The sequence below is a fragment of the Somniosus microcephalus genome, chromosome 4, assembly GCF_052327205.1.
Source record: "Somniosus microcephalus isolate GS21.2 chromosome 4, FLI_Smic_1.0, whole genome shotgun sequence".
NCBI lineage: Eukaryota > Metazoa > Chordata > Chondrichthyes > Squaliformes > Somniosidae > Somniosus > Somniosus microcephalus.
In genome coordinates, this window is record NC_140990.1 from 323,095,321 (window position 1) to 323,111,817 (window position 16,497).

Below are 16,497 nucleotides of genomic sequence, written 5' to 3' on the forward strand. Positions count from 1 at the left end.
TGTCGGGTTCATTCCCAGGTACGCAAGACATGGGGTTGACTCGTTCCTGTGACGCTAAGATCTGATCAACGTGGCGTCTCACAATGTTCTCCCTGACATCCACTGTGTACATTAATGGCCCCTGCCGTGTGCATATCGTTCCGGGTTGCCATTTCTCTGTTCGGTAGTCACGGGCCAAGACTGGTTGTCCTACATTGAAGCTCCTTGTCGGCTTCTCATTGATGTGCTGGAATTGTTTATCCTCAACATTTCTTCGCACATTTGGTCTAAGCAAGTCCAGATGAGATCGCAACCTTCGGTTAAAGAACATCATGGCCGGGGTCTGGTTGGTAACTGCATGTGTCGCGTTTCGGTAGGCTAATAAGAAATTGTCCACCTTATGCTGTAGTGGAATTTCATCATCGCACATGACCTTTATCGCCTTCTTAAAGGTTTGTACGAACCTCTCAGCCAATCCATTTGTGGCTGAATGATACGGGGCGGATGTGTAATGCCTTACCCCATTCCTTCTCATAAATTTTTGAAACTCTTCGGACACAAACTGTGGTCCATTATCAGAGCAAATCTGCTCTGGCAAGCCGTTTCTGGCAAATATGGTCCGTAGGACTGCAATCGTTTTCTCTGTAGTGGTTGAGGACATTTTTATCACCTCAGGCCACTTCGAATGAGCATCCACTACTATTAAGAACATTGAGTTCATGAATGGACCAGCAAAATCAATATGCACCCGTTGCCATGGAGAGGAGGGCCACTTCCATGGGTGTAGAGGGGCATGTGGTGGTGCATTTTGGACCTTCTGGCATCCTGAGCAGCTCTTGGTTAGGTCTTCGATTTGTTGATCAATTCCCGGCCACCACACATAAGCCCTAGCAAAGCTTTTCATTTTCACTCCCCCCAGATGACCTTCATGTAGCTCATTTAGCACTCTCTCCCTTAACTTGGGTGGAATCACCACTCTGGATCCACACATCACTGTCCCCTGGCATACTGACAACTGTTCTCTTCTGGATGAGAATGCTGGCAACAGTGAGTCGCCATGTGTTGGCCATCCCCTCACCGTCAAATCATATACCCGAGACAGCATCGTATCATTGCGGGTCTCCTTCTCTATATCCGCGTTCGTTACTGGCAATCATTCAATTATTGACGAATAAAATATCTCGATAGGGTCCACTGCTGGTGCTTCCTCCACAGTAGGCAGTGGCAGGTGCGATAGCCCATCAGCGTTTCCATGCTGTTTCGTGCCTTTATATTCTACTAGCTGGGGGGAGCCCGGCTTTGTCAGGGCTGTTTTGGGCTGGGCGGTTTAAATCGAGAACAAGGCTTTGGGGCCTCTCTGTGTCCCTCTGTAAATCTGCTGCCGGGCAACATTTTAAATCGAGTCCCAGGCTTTTGGGCCCTGTCTGTGTCCCTCTCTCAATGTGCTGCCGGGCAACATTTCTACCTTTTAATATCTTGAAAGATGAAAGTGAAAGTACTTATAAAACGTTTTTGGTAAATCTTATGTTATTTTTAAAAGAGATACTAACTTTTTCAAAGCTGGATGATCAAAGTAGTTTGAGCTGGATGCTGAAGTAATGGCAGTGAAACAATGGCTGCCAGATCCCTGAGATGAAAACAATTAGTCCCGCCCACACACACACACCGATTGGCCAACCATCAGGGGACCATACTGTAGGATTGGTCAATCGTGAAGGCACAGGATTGGTTGAACCTTGACGTCAGTCAATCAATGCTAAGTAGCAGATAATGAGTTTAATTTTGAAGGTTTTTTGCATAAGGCGCGAACAATTTTCGTCTGACCGAAAAGTAAATATGCTTACGACCGTCCCGGAACCGTAAGCTTTCGTAGGAGGTAATGCACGCGTAGGTACGCTCTATAACTTTCGAGCGCATAGCCGGACAGACGCACACCCGAGGACAGAAGGGCAGACAGACAGACAGATCGATTCGTTTATATATATAGATTTCATATTGATTCGCCCCTAGAAACAGGGACCATCTTTGTAACCGTTGTGCAGTCATCACTGGAACACCCTTCTTAGGATTAAAGATGGAGACAAGTGGTTGGTGGTCAGTCAGCAAGGTGAACTTCTGCCCATGCAGATAGTGGTTGAATTTTTTACTCCCCATACTAGGCTGATAGCCTCCCTGTCAATCTGGGCGTAGTTGCGCTCGGCTGAGGTTAGTGACCGAGACGCAAAGGCTACTGGCCTCTCCAAACCGTCTGGGAATTTGTGCGACAGCACCGCTCCAATACCATAGGGTGATGCATCACATGCCAAACAAATTGGTAGTGCTGGGTTGAAATGGGCCAACACCTCTTTTGATGTGATCAATTCTTTACACTTCTGGAAAGCTCATCTACGTTCATCATTCCACTTCCATGGTACCCTGTTTGCAGTAGGGTGTTCAGTGGGTGTAATACCGTGGACAAATTTGGTAAGAACTTATGGCAGTAGTTTACCAGCCCGAGGAACGACCTCAGTTGTGACACATTTTCCGGTGCTGGAGCCTTGACTACTGCCTCAATCTTTTCAGGGGACTTATGTAACCCCTCTTCATCGATGACATGGCCACAATGCGAGATCTGCTTCTGGAAAAACTCGCACTTGCGGCGATTAGCTCGTAGTCCATATTCCTTTAATCTGGTGAGCACCTTCTCCAAGTTGGCGAGGTGATCACTGTCATTTTCGCCCGTGACCAGGATGTCGTCCAAATAACACTGGGTCCCTGGAATTCCTTGCAGGACTTGATCCATCACCCTTTGCCAAATAGCCGGAGCCGATGCTACCCCGAACACCAGCCGGTTGTATTGATAAAGACCCTTTATGAGTGTTAATCGTAAGGTATTGTTTTGAGGCTTCTTCTACCTCCATTTGCAAGTACGCCTGGGCTAGATCAATTTTGGTGAAGCGTTTACCTCCAGATAGCGAGGTGAAAATATCCTCAATTCGTGGAAGCGGATATTGTACCGTGTGAAGGACTGGGTTCACTGTCACCTTAAAATCCCCACAGATGCGGACCTTCTTTGGTTCCCCAGGCGTATTACTCAACGACCTCTTCATTACAGGAACGATGGGTGTAGCCCACTCGCTCCAGTCTACTTTGGACAGTACTCCTGAACATGGAGATGGCAAAAACACTGAACAATTATTTTGTATCAGTCTTTACAGTAGAGGACACTAAGAATATCCGAACACTGGACAAACAGGGGGCTCTAGGGGGGGAGGAACTAAATACGATTAAAATCACTAAGGAAGTGGTGCTTGGTAAAATAATGGGACTCAAGGCGGATAAATCCCCTGGACCTGATGGCTTGCATCCTAGGGTCTTGAGGGAAGTAGCGGTAGGGATTGTGGATGCATTGGTAATAATTTTCCAAAACTCACTGGACTCAGCAAAGGTCCCGGCAGATTGGAAAACTGCTAATGTAACACCCTTATTTAAAATGGGTAGTAGGCAGAAGGCTGGAAACTATAGACCTGTTAGCCTAACATCTGTGGTTGGTAAAATGTTAGAGTCCATTATTAAGGAGACAGTAACGGGACATTTGGATAAACATAATTTAATAGGACAAACTCAGCATGGTTTCATGAAGGGGAAGTCATGTTTGACAAATTTGCTTGAGTTTTTGAGGAAGTAACATACAGGGTGGATAAAGGGGAACCAGTGGACGTAGTGTATTTAGACTTCCAAAAGGCATTTGACAAGGTGCCACACAAAAGATTATTGCTCAAGATAAAAAATCACGGGATTGGGGGTAATATTCTGGCATGGGTGGAGGATTGGCTCTCTAACAGAAAGCAGAGAGTTGGGATAAATGGTTCGTTCTCAGATTGGCAACCAGTAACTAGTGGTGTTCCGCAGGGGTCAGTGCTGGGTCCCCAACTCTTTACAATCTATATTAACGATTTGGAGGAGGGGACCGAGTGTAACATATCAAAGTTTGCAGATGATACAAAGATGGGAGGGAAAGTAGTGAGTGAGGAGGACATAAAAAACCTGCAAAGGGACATAGACAGGCTAAGTAAGTGGGCAGAGATTTGGCAGATGGAATACAATACTGGAAAATGTGAGGTTATGCACTTTGGCAGGAAAAATCATAGAGCAAGTTATTATCTTAATGGCAAGAAACTGGAAAGTACTGTAGTACAAAGGGATCTGGGGTCCTGGTGCACGAAACTCAAAAAGTTAGTATGCAGGTGCAGCAAGTGATTAAGAAGGCCAATGGAATGTTGGCTTTTATTGCTAGGGGGATGGAATATAAAAACAGGGAGGTATTGCTGCAGTTGTACAAGGTATTGGTGAGACCGCACCTGGAATACTGCATACAGTTTTGGTGTCCATACTTAAGAAAAGACATACTTGCTCTCGAGCCAGTACAAAGAAGGTTCACTCGGTTAATCCCGGGGATGAGGGGGTGGTCATATGAGGAGAGGTTGAGTAGATTGGGACTCTACTCATTGGAGTTCAGGAGAATGAGAGGCGATCTTATTGAAACATATAAGATTGTGAAGGGGCTTGATCGGGTGGATGCGGTGAGGATGTTCCCAATGATGGGTGAAACTAGAACTAGGGGGCATAATCTTAAAATAAGGGGCTGCTCATTCAAAACTGAGATGAGGAGAAACTTCTTCGCTCAGAGGGTGGTAGGTTTGTGGAATTTGCTGCCCCAGAAAGCTGTGGAAGCTACATCATTAAATAGATTTAAAACAGAAATAGATAGTTTCCTAGAAGTAAAGGGAATTAAGGGTTACGGGGAGCGGGCAGGAAATTGGACATGAGTCTAGGTTCGGAATGGTCATGGCCCTGTGGGTAGTGGAGTGGGCCCAGGGGCCGTGTAGCCTTGTTCTGCACCTACTGTGTTCTAATTCTGTGTTAGATTTCAGGAGATGGTTTTATTCCTGTTCCTGGCTGGGGTGGAGATCGCCTTTACAGAAGGTAAGTACTGTAGAAAATATAGGGACAGAGTGATCTCCTGGAAGAATTTCGATCGCCTAGATGGGTCGGAGAGGAATTTCCCAGATTTTATTCTCCCAAATTGGCCATTGGGTCTTTATCTGGTTTTTCGCCTCTCCCGGGAGATCACATGGGTTCGGGTGGATGCAGAGTGATAGAAGATTTGAGGTTAGGATCAGATCAGCCATGATCTTATTGAATGGTGGAGCAGGCTCGAGGGGCCGATTGGCCTACTCCTGCTCCTATTTCTTATGTTCTTATGTTCTTAACCCTTCCAGCTCTGCTTCGACAGCTGGTCTGATCGCATAAGGCACTGGTCTGGCCTCAAGAAACATTGGGCTTGCATTTTCCTCTATTTTAATCGTTGCTGTTATGCTTTTTAGTGTTCCGAGTCCCTCCTGGAACACTTGTTTTGTGTCAGTTAGCATTTTTGACAGTCGTCCAGGTGTGACGTCGTCATCCTTTTTGGCCTCAACCTTCAGTGCCTGTATGGAATGCCAATCTAATTATATCTTCCGGATCCATTCACATCCTAGCAGTGGTGGTCCTTCATCTGGCAATACATATATATCCATTTTAGGTATTTCCTAGCCTTTATATATCACTTTCACCCTTATTTTTCCTTTGGGGTAGACTTTTTGCCCCGTCTACGTCTTCAAGACAATCTCTGTAGCTTTCAAGGGTATATGTGAAAATAGCCGCTTGTAGTCCCTTTGGTTTATGACTGTTAGGGCTGATCCTGTGTCCAATTCCATTTTCACTTGGACTCCGTCTATCTTGAGTGTAACCCAGATAGTCTGGTGATCCTCCATTTTGGTTACCTTATGTAGTTTCAGACAACCGAGCTCCTTGCTTCCGGAGTCTGTGTCACTTTTCTGTTCGTCTGAACTACTGTCCATCACCTTGTGTACCTTTTTGTACTTCTCCTGTGGAGATTTCTTACTGTTGGTTTTCTTCCCAGACCTGCAGACTCTTGCTATGTGTCCTGCTTTTCCACAGTGTCTGCACACTTGGTCCTTGAACCAACAATCCTTCTGGTCATGTGTTGTTCTGCTGCAGCGATAGCACTTCCCTGTTCCATAGGACATTTAATTGGTGCCATATTCTTGCGGTTTCCGTTGTATCTCTGCAGCGCTCCTTGCGGCTGCTTTGTGTGAAACTGCCATACTGAAAGCCTTGTCCAGCGTAAGATACTTTTCTGATAGAAGCCGTTTCTGGGTTCCTTCACTTTGCAGCCCACACACAAACTTGTCCCTTAACGTATCTGCTAGTCCCACTCCAAACTGGCAGTGTTTCGATAGCTTGCGCAGTTCCGTTAAGTACTCAGCATTGCTTTCGTCTTTGTGTTGGTTCCTTTTATGGAACTTAAATCGTTCTGCTATCAGCAGCGGTGTGGGGTTTAAGTGGTCCTGTAGGATTTCTACTATGCTTTCGAAATTCTTGTTCACAGGCTTCTCTGGGGTTATTAGGTTTTGCAGTAACCCATAAGTTTTTGCACCCATGGAATTTAACAAAACCAGTGCTTTCCTAGATTCTGGCACTTCATTTGCCCTGCAGTACGCCTCAATACGTTCCACATATGTCGCCCAATCTTCGACTTCATTGTCGAACATAGAGATACTGCCACTCTTCGGCATCCCTGAGTTTGATTTAACTGTCAAAAATGGCATCTCCCGCGCTTCCCCTTCTTCTCCGCTGGCACAAAATGGCGTCTCCCGCGCTTTCCTTCCTTCCCGCGCTTGCCCTTCTTCTCCGCTGCGGCTTCTAAAAATGGTGTCTCCCATGCTCGTCCTTCTTCTCCGCGGCTCAATGGCATCTCCCGCGCTCTCCCTTCTTCTCCCCGCGGACACTGTTCAGCCCTTGAGCCCTGGCTGTGCTCTGCGCGTTCTTTTTTTTTGTGCGCCTTTCCCGTTTCCGCCGCTCGGTCCTGAACCTGGCTGTTGCTTTACCCTCTCTCTCTCCGTTTTGTTTTTCCTCGACGCTGCTCGGTTTTCAACCCCCGGCTGCGCCCTGTGCACATCACCCTCTCTCTTGCCCCGTCGACGCTGCTCGGCTTTATCTCTGCCGTCGGTCGGCTCCAGCCGCCGCTGTCCGGGAAGGGTCTGCGCTGTACCTGTCGTCAGTCTATTGCTGATCATCGTGGCTGGGGAACCAAGCCCGGCTCTCCACAGCCTCCCCTGCGATGTTCACTCTCTGCCAGACGACTGGGCGGTTGCTCGTGGTCGACGCCCGTGCTTCTGGCCTCAACTTTCTTCCACCGCCCTCCCGGAGCGAATCCTCGAAGGGAAATGCAGAGTTGCAGGTAGATTCGAATCGACACTCGTCGCCACTGTTAGATCCGTGATTCTGAGAGTATGATGTTTTTCTCTTAAAGGTACATACACTACAATTCCTTCTCTTATACTCCCCCTGCTGTGATCAAAAGCCTGTGTTTTAAAAGCCTACGTGTTTTAACCTAACAACCCTTTTAGCTCCATATTATCTAAGTAGCTTACTTATTTAAGATGAGGTAGAAGATCAGCCATGATCTTATTGAATGGCAGAGCAGGCTCGAGGGGCCAAATGGCCGACTCCTGCTCCTATTTCTTATGTTCTTATCAGGTGCTGTGTATGTCAGGCGGCCAATCCGACACTGCCCGTATTGCGCCACCTCCCAAGAAGAATTACTAGGCCAGGATTTGCGAGCACACAGTTTAATCCAATTCTGCTGTATTAGCTGTTCTGTCCTTGCTCTGTATCAGAATAATGGAAAAATATATTTACATTCTTACAGGGGCGATTCCACAGTTAAAATCGGCTCCACTGGGACCAATGTTGGTTCTCTCATCGTGGATATCAGTTAACTTATTTTTCTTCCTTTATTTCTTAGGATAGTCTTCAACTTTCTGCTGGTTTTTATTCCGTGCAAGTGGCATTTTTTATCACCAGACAACGCTGCTGAAAGAACAAGGAATTTAAAGAACTAACTGTCTCTTTTTAATTACTCAGTTTTGGAGGAACACGAGAGGACTGTTCAGGGGAACTATTCTAGTGTCACTAGGAATAACCTCTGGATAAAGTGAAGGGATAATTACTAGTCCTAGCCCCTTTAGGGCTACCCCAGATCAGGTGTATTCCCCAGACATTCACTTTCAACTAAAGTTTGAGGTAGCTGAATCCTAAAGATGCTTAATTGGGTCTAAAAGTCCAGACTATCTCTCCCTAAAGGAAAGGAACAACCTGAAGATGTTACCGTCCTCCAGATAGCTCTTTTAATAAGTTTAGCTAGACTGTAGCATTCCAGATATTATGAGGGTCCGGATAACTCCCCCAGAATTCTACAACTCCTCACCAAAGAGTGTACAGAGATTGAGTTCGTGAGTTTGATACAGAAGTATTATGTGAGACAATTCTAAAAATATATAGATTTATTAAAGAACCGACATGTAATTACAGTAGGTGTTTCAATCGCAACATTAACAGTTCCAAAAACAGAAAGCTTACAATTCTATTATCGGAGATCCTCATTCTCAAATCTTAACTTCGCTATATTTTTACAGTTCTTAGTCTTTATTCCAGGATATCCACCAAAATCAAATACAGTACAATACCTTGATCCCTGAGGTACAAAGAGTTGTAGACTTACAGAGCTTGCCTCTGAAGCCTGAGAATCGCTTTGCCCCTTTACAGCGAGACTATCATCCCATTTGAAAGTTCAATATTTATATCCTTTTTCAGTGGCATTTTCTTTGAAGTTTTCTGCTGATGTAAGCTAATTATCTCTAGTCATTTTTTCTGCTGACCCCTGCTATTCTTACAGTCACTTCACCTGGTAGCAATGCAGAATTATGTCTCCTGTGTAGATGTGTCAAGCTTAACACAAAAACTGTGTAACAGCAGGTGCATCTATTTGATGTCATTTTTACCAAGGTCTTCTCTTTGTGTCTTTTTACGACATGTAAATTAAAACACCTCAACCGGGTGCACAATTGTCTTCTTAGTTACCTCAGCAGGTTGCAACACAGAACCGTGAGAAGTGTTTGATGTCATTTTTACGAAGGCATATGTTTCTTAATTTTCTGTGTTTCTTTCCGAAGTGTAATTTAGGACACCTTAACAGGGTGTACCATTGTGTTCTTTCCAAAGCTTCAGACTTCAGGAGCTTCCAACCTCCTGTTTCAATAAGGTTATTGATTCAGTGTCAACAACTTATCTTATCCCAATAGCCTGTATGCTGTTTACAGCTTTAGATTGTTGAGGCTGCCCGATTTTCAGACCTAGATTGTCATGTTTTAATAAGGCTAGAATTCTTTCATAGAATAGTGTATTTTTCTGAATATGGCTTATCCCTTCACAAAAGCAGGAGAGTCAAGAGCCAGTCGGATTCTGTGATTGGGGGTCTGTAGGTTCACTCTTTTCGAGTGGGCTAATTGACTTTCCTCATCGCTATTGACCTTGTGATCAATTAGGGAAAGACAAGAAAGGGTTCATGACTGAGAGAAAGAAGTCGCAGATTGAGAAGTGTTGCTCGTGAGATGTCTTGGTTTTGGAAGGGCCCCCACCCCACCGCAGAGATCAAATCTTGGATGGACGTTGAGAAGGAAAAGAATTGCTCAGCAGAAAAGTGGAAACCAAACTTCTTAGAGGCACCTTCAGCAATGGAGTCGATGTGGGATTGGAGGAGGCCGAGAACATAATTGGATTGAAATGGCCTTCACAATCTTATAGGCTATTAAAAGGGAAGGGTGCAGTTATTTACCCTTTGCGCCTCAGCCATATAAAATTGAGCAAAAACATGCTTAAATATTAGGTGACAGCCTTCTTAACAACACCGTATCTACTACACCCCACGGAGAATATGATGTGGCCCATTAGTGAGTCATGGGAAACATTAACTGGAAGGGGCCATGCCTATCAGCTGAATGCGGGTCAGGGCATTCATCCATCCTAGATTGGCGGGTCCCTTCGAGGGTGTGGTGTGATGCTAGTCAAAAAGATTTCCCCAAAGACTTGAAGAGATTATTTTCTTCCATTACATCATTGAGGCATTAAAGGGATTCAGAACTGCCATAGAATATCCTTTGCCTTTAATAAGGGAGCCGTGGACTCCTTCATTTGATAAATAGTTTTGATCTCTTCAGCCTTTTCCACCTCCCCTCCCACATCCCCCCCCTGCCCCCGCCCCCGCCCCCGCCACTCACTTCTCAGCTCAGTGATGCATGCTGGGATACGGGGTATGTGTAATTCCTCTGGTGTTTCACCTAAGTGACCATTTAAGAACATAAGAAATAGGAGCAGGAGTAGGCCATATGGCCCCTCGAGCCTGCTCCGCCATTCAATAAGAACATGTCTGATCTTCTGCATCAACTCCACTTTCCTGCCCTGTTCCTTGATTCCTTTAGTGCCCAAAAATCTATCGCTCTCAGCCTTGAAAAAACTCAACAACTGAGCCTCCACAACCCTCTGGGGTAGAGAATTCCAAAGATTCACCACCCTCTGTGTGAAAAAACTTCTCCTCATCTCAGGACTAAATGGCCGACCCCTTTGCCTGAGACTGCAACCCCTAGTTCTACATTCTCCAGCCAGGGAAAACAGCCGCTCAGCATCTAACCTGTCAAGCCACTTTCGCATGTGTGAGCCGGCACAGTGAGCGTCAATGGACGTAACTGGGTATGTGCCGCACCAGTGATCCCATTCCCACCTTCTGTTCACAGTTGATTAGGGTATGGCAGTATAGTGGTTGCGTTCCTAAACTGGTAATCAATATAGGCCTGGACGAGTAGCCAGTAGAAAGTAAGTTCAAATCCCACCATGGCACTTTGAGAATTTGAATTCACTTTAAAGAAATAAAAAGAGGGTGTCAGTAAAAGCGACCATGAAACTGTTGGATTGTCACCAAAACCCGACTGGTTCACTAACGCATTTTTAGGAAAGGAAACTTGCCGCCCTGACCCGGGCTGACCTGGAAGTGACTCCAGTCCTACACCAATGACTCTAAACTGCTCTCCGAAGTGGCCTGGAAAGCCAGTCAGTTTTACAGGGAAACTAGCGATGGGCGATAAATGTCGGCCATGCCAGCAATGTTCACATCCTTAGAATTAATTTAAAGTTTTTTTAATGTCAAAATGCAAGCTGCTGACGTTTGCCAGTGTTGACTGTGCTAGACCCGTAAGTTAGGTGGCGACATCCTGGCAAAAGTGCCTGAAAAAGGCTAACAGGATATGAAAAACACAAAAAATCAAACTGTATAAAGAATGTACCTGTTTAATTTTCATTCATTTACAGTATGCTGCCCTGTACATAACATGATTCAGTAGAGACAACTGGTATCACTGTGATAATACCAGAGCTATGTTACTTCTGGTTGTCAGGTGGCTCGCTTGATGATAGCACTTGTGGCTCTGAGTCAGAGGTTTGCGCGGGGGAAATATCCCTTCAGTGATCGCATGAAGCTGGGGATAGCTTGAAACGGGTGATAGCTTGAAACGGGTGATAGTGTGAAATGGGTGATAGTGTGGAATGGGCAATAGTGTGGAACAGGATAGTGTGGAACGGGATAGTGTGGAACGGGATAGTGTGGAACGGGATAGTGTGGAACGGGTGATAGTGTGGAACGGGATAGTGTGGAACGGGATAGTGTGGAACGGGATAGTGTGGAACAGGATAGTGTGGAACAGGTGATAGTGTGGAACGGGATAGTGTGGAACAGGATAGTGTGGAACAGGTGATAGTGTGGAACGGGATAGTGTGGAACAGGATAGTGTGGAACGGGATAGTGTGGAATGGGATAGTGTGGAACGGGATAGTGTGGAACAGGATAGTGTGGAACGGGATAGTGTGGAACGGGATAGTGTGGAACAGGATAGTGTGGAACAGGATAGTGTGGAACGGGATAGTGTGGAACGGGATAGTGTGGAACGGGATAGTGTGGAACGGGATAGTGTGGAACGGGCAATAGTGTGGAACAGGATAGTGTGGAACGGGATAGTGTGGAATGGGTGATAGTGTGGAACGGGATAGTGTGGAATGGGTGATAGTGTGGAACGGGATAGTGTGGAACGGGATAGTGTGGAACGGGATAGTGTGGAACGGGATAGTGTGGAACGGGATAGTGTGGAACGGGATAGTGTGGAACGGGTGATAGTGTGGAACGGGATAGTGTGGAACGGGTGATAGTGTGGAACGGGATAGTGTGGAACGGGATAGTGTGGAGCGGGATAGTGTGGAACAGGATAGTGTGGAACAGGATAGTGTGGAACGGGATAGTGTGGAACGGGATAGTGTGGAACGGGATAGTGTGGAACGGGATAGTGTGGAACGGGATAGTGTGGAACGGGATAGTGTGGAATGGGTGATAGTGTAGAACGGGATAGTGTGGAACAGGATAGTGTGGAACGGGATAGTGCGGAACGGGATAGTGCGGAACGGGATAGTGCGGAACGGGATAGTGTGGAACGGGGTAGTGGGGAATGGGATAGTGTGGAACGGGATAGTGTGGAACGGGATAGTGTGGAACGGGATAGTGTGGATCGGGATAGTGTGGAACGGGATAGTGTGGAACGGGATAGTGTGGAACGGGTGATAGTGTGGAACGGGATAGTGTGGAACGGGATAGTGTGGAACGGGATAGTGTGGAACGGGATAGTGTGGAACAGGATAGTGTGGAACGGGATAGTGTGGAACGGGATAGTGTGGAACGGGATAGTGTAGAACGGGATAGTGTGGATCGGGATAGTGTGGAACGGGATAGTGTGGAACGGGATAGTGTGGAACGGGATAGTGTGGATCGGGATAGTGTGGAACAGGATGGTGTGGAACGGGATAGTGTGGAACAGGATAGTGTGGAACGGGATAGTGTGGAACGGGAGATAGTGTGGAACGGGATAGTGTGGAACGGGATAGTGTGGAACGGGATAGTGTGGAACAGGATAATGTGGAACGGGATAGTGTGGAACGGGATAGTGTGGAACGGGATAGTGTGGAACAGGATAGTGTGGAACGGGATAGTGTGGATCGGGATAGTGTGGAACGGGATAGTGTAGAACAGGATAGTGTGGAACGGGATAGTGTGGATCGGGATAGTATGGAACAGGATAGTGTGGAACGGGATAGTGTGGAACAGGATAGTGTGGAACGGGATAGTGTGGAACGGGATAGTGTGGAACAGGGTAGTGTGGAACGGGATAGTGTGGAACGGGATAGTGTGGAACAGGATAATGTGGAACAGGATAGTGTGGAACGGGATAGTGTGGAATGGGATAGTGTGGAATGGGATAGTGTGGAACGGGATAGTGTGGAACAGGATAGTGTGGAACGGGATAGTGTGGAACGGGATAGTGTGGAACGGGATAGTGTGGATCGGGATAGTGTGGAACGGGATAGTGTGGAATGGGATAGTGTGGATCGGGATAGTGTGGAACAGGATAGTGTGGAACGGGATAGTGTGGAACGGGTGATAGTGTGGAACGGGATAGTGTGGAACAGGATAGTGTGGAACGGGATAGTGTGGAACGGGATAGTGTGGAACGGGATAGTGTGGAATGGGATAGTGTAGAACGGGATAGTGTGGAACAGGATAGTGTGGAACGGGATAGTGTGGAACGGGATAGTGTGGAACGGGATAGTGTGGAATGGGATAGTGTGGAACGGGATAGTGTGGAACGGGATAGTGTGGAACAGGTGATAGTGTGGAACAGGATAGTGTGGAACGGGATAGTGTGGAACGGGATAGTGTGGAATAGGTGATAGTGTGGAACGGGATAGTGAGGAACGGGATAGTGTGGAACGGGTGATAGTGTGGAACGGGATAGTGTGGAACGGGATAGAGTGGAACGGGATAGTGTGGAACGGGATAGTGTGGAATGGGATAGTGTGGAACGGGATAGTGTGGAACGGGATAGTGTAGAACGGGTTAGTGTGGAACGGGATAGTGTGAAACGGGATAGTGTGGAACGGGATAGTGTGGAACGGGATAGAGTAGAACGGGTTAGTGTGGAACGGGATAGTGTGGAACGGGATAGTGTGGAACGAGATAGTGTGAAACGGGATAGTGTGAAACGGGATAGTGTGAAACGGGATAGTGTGGAACACGATAGTGTGGAACGGGATAGTGTGGAACGGGATAGTGTGGAACGGGATAGTGTAGAACGGGATAGTGTAGAACGGGTTAGTGTGGAACGGGATAGTGTGGAACGGGATAGTGTGGAACAGGATAGTGTGGAACGGGATAGTGTAGAACGGGTTAGTGTGGAACGGGATAGTGTGGAACGGGATAGTGTGGAACGGGATAGTGTAGAACGGGTTAGTGTGGAACGGGATAGTGTGAAACGGGATAGTGTGAAACGGGAGAGTGTGGAACAGGATAGTGTGGAACGGGATAGTGTGGAACGGGATAGTGTGGAACGGGATAGTGTGGATCGGGATAGTGTGGAACGGGATAGTGTGAAACGGGATAGTGTGGAACGGGATAGTGTGGAACGGGATAGTTTGGAACGGGATAGTGTGGAACGGGAAAGTGTGGAACGGGATAGTGTGGAACGGGAAAGTGTGGAACGGGATAGTGTGGAACGGGATAGTGTGGAACGGGATAGTGTGGAACAGGTGATAGTGTGGAACGGGATAGTGTGGAACGGGATAGTGTGGAACGGGATAGTGTGGAATGGGATAGTGTGGAACTGGGTAGTGTGGAACGGGATAGTGTGGAACGGGATAGTGTGGAACGGGATAGTGTGGAACGGGATAATGTGGAACGGGATAGTGTGGAACAGGTGATAGTGTGGAACGGGATAGTGTGGAACGGGATAGTGTGGAACGGGATAGTGTGGAACTGGGTAGTGTGGAACGGGATAGTGTGGAACGGGATAGTGTGGAACGGGATAGTGTGGAACGGGATAGTATGGAACGGGATAGTGTGGAACGGGATAGTGTGGAACGGGATAGTGTGGAACAGGATAGTGTGGAACAGGTGATCGTGTGGAACAGGATAGTGTGGAACGGGATAGTGTGGAACGGGATAGTGTGGAACAGGATAGTGTGGAACGGGATAGTGTGGAACGGGATAGTGTGGAACGGGATAGTGTGGAACAGGTGATAGTATGGAGCGGGATAGTGTGGAACGGGATAGTGTGGAACGGGATAGTGTGGAACGGGATAGTGTGGATCGGGATAATGTGGAACGGGATAGTGTGGAACGGGATAGTGTGGAACGGGATAGTGTGGAACGGGATAGTGTGGAACGGCCATAGTGTGGAACGGGATAGTGTGGAACAGGTGATAGTGTGGAACGGGATAGTGTGGAACGGGATAGGGTGGAACGGGATAGTGTGGAACGGGATAGTGTGGAACGGGATAGTGTGGAACAGAATAGTGTGGAACGGGATAGTGTGGAACGGTATAGTGTGGAACGGGATAGTGTGGAACGGGATAGTGTGGAACTGGATAGTGTGGAACGGGATAGTGTGGAGCAGGATAGTGAGGAACAGGATTGTGTGGAACAGGATAGTGTGGAACGGGATAGTGTGGAATGGGTGATAGTGTAGGAATGTTTAGTTCCTATCAAAAGTTTGAGGTCCGCTCAGGCGATCAAATAAACGAGGTTTAATGAAAACTAACAGAGTTTAACGGATAATTACAGGAGCACATCTAATATAGGTCTAGTCAGTTCGGAGGCTCCACGAGGACTGCTTGGGCGGTCCCGTGGCTGACGTCATGACGTCATCACGTTTTTCCCGCCGGTGGGGGTTCACGCGATGAACGGCGTGACGTCATTGCGTCTACCCACGCTATTAAAGTGATCACGCTCTGTACATGTAAACAGTGAAAACAAAGATACAGACTCAGGCTGTAGCTAACATATTATTAAAGGGAATTATATACAATTGATCGGAGTCCCTTAGTGGCTCCGCCACATGCGCCCCCCCTGAATTGTCTTTTACAGCATAAGTAAAACGGCGAGGAGGCCTGACAAGCCTGTCAGATCGACTTCTGTAGCCTTGAAGTGGAAGCTGATGGATGGTGGGCGAGCTGGCAGGCGGTTGCGTTTGATCTGGCACGGCGACTGTGGGCGGTCGGCCACATTTCGGTGGTTGTGCGATCTCGACTGGGCGGTCAAGGTCCAAGTGTGCCGGCTTCAACCGGTCAACCGAAATGTGGTCCGGTTTACCTCCGATAGCGACCGAAAAAGTTTTGTCTCCCGGCTCTAGCACGCGGAAAGGGGGTTTGAGCGGATCCCGATGATCGTCGTGGCGGATAAACACATAGTCGGCGTTCTGCAGCTCAGCTGGGACGTGGGAGCTCTGCAAACCGTGATGCGATGTAGGCACTGGAGCGAAACTTCTGGCTGCCTCCTGGTGGCTGATGAGCTGCTGGGATGCGGACCATGGCTCTGTTGGAGTCGGAAGGAAATCCCCTGGTACGCGTAGCGGCTGGCCATATACGAGCTCCGCCGAGGACGATTGAAGATCTTCTTTAGGTGCCGTACGAAGACCCAAATGGAGCCATGGAAGCCTGTCCATCCAGCCCGCGCCTTGAAGGCTGGCTTGCAGTGCGGCTTTGAGC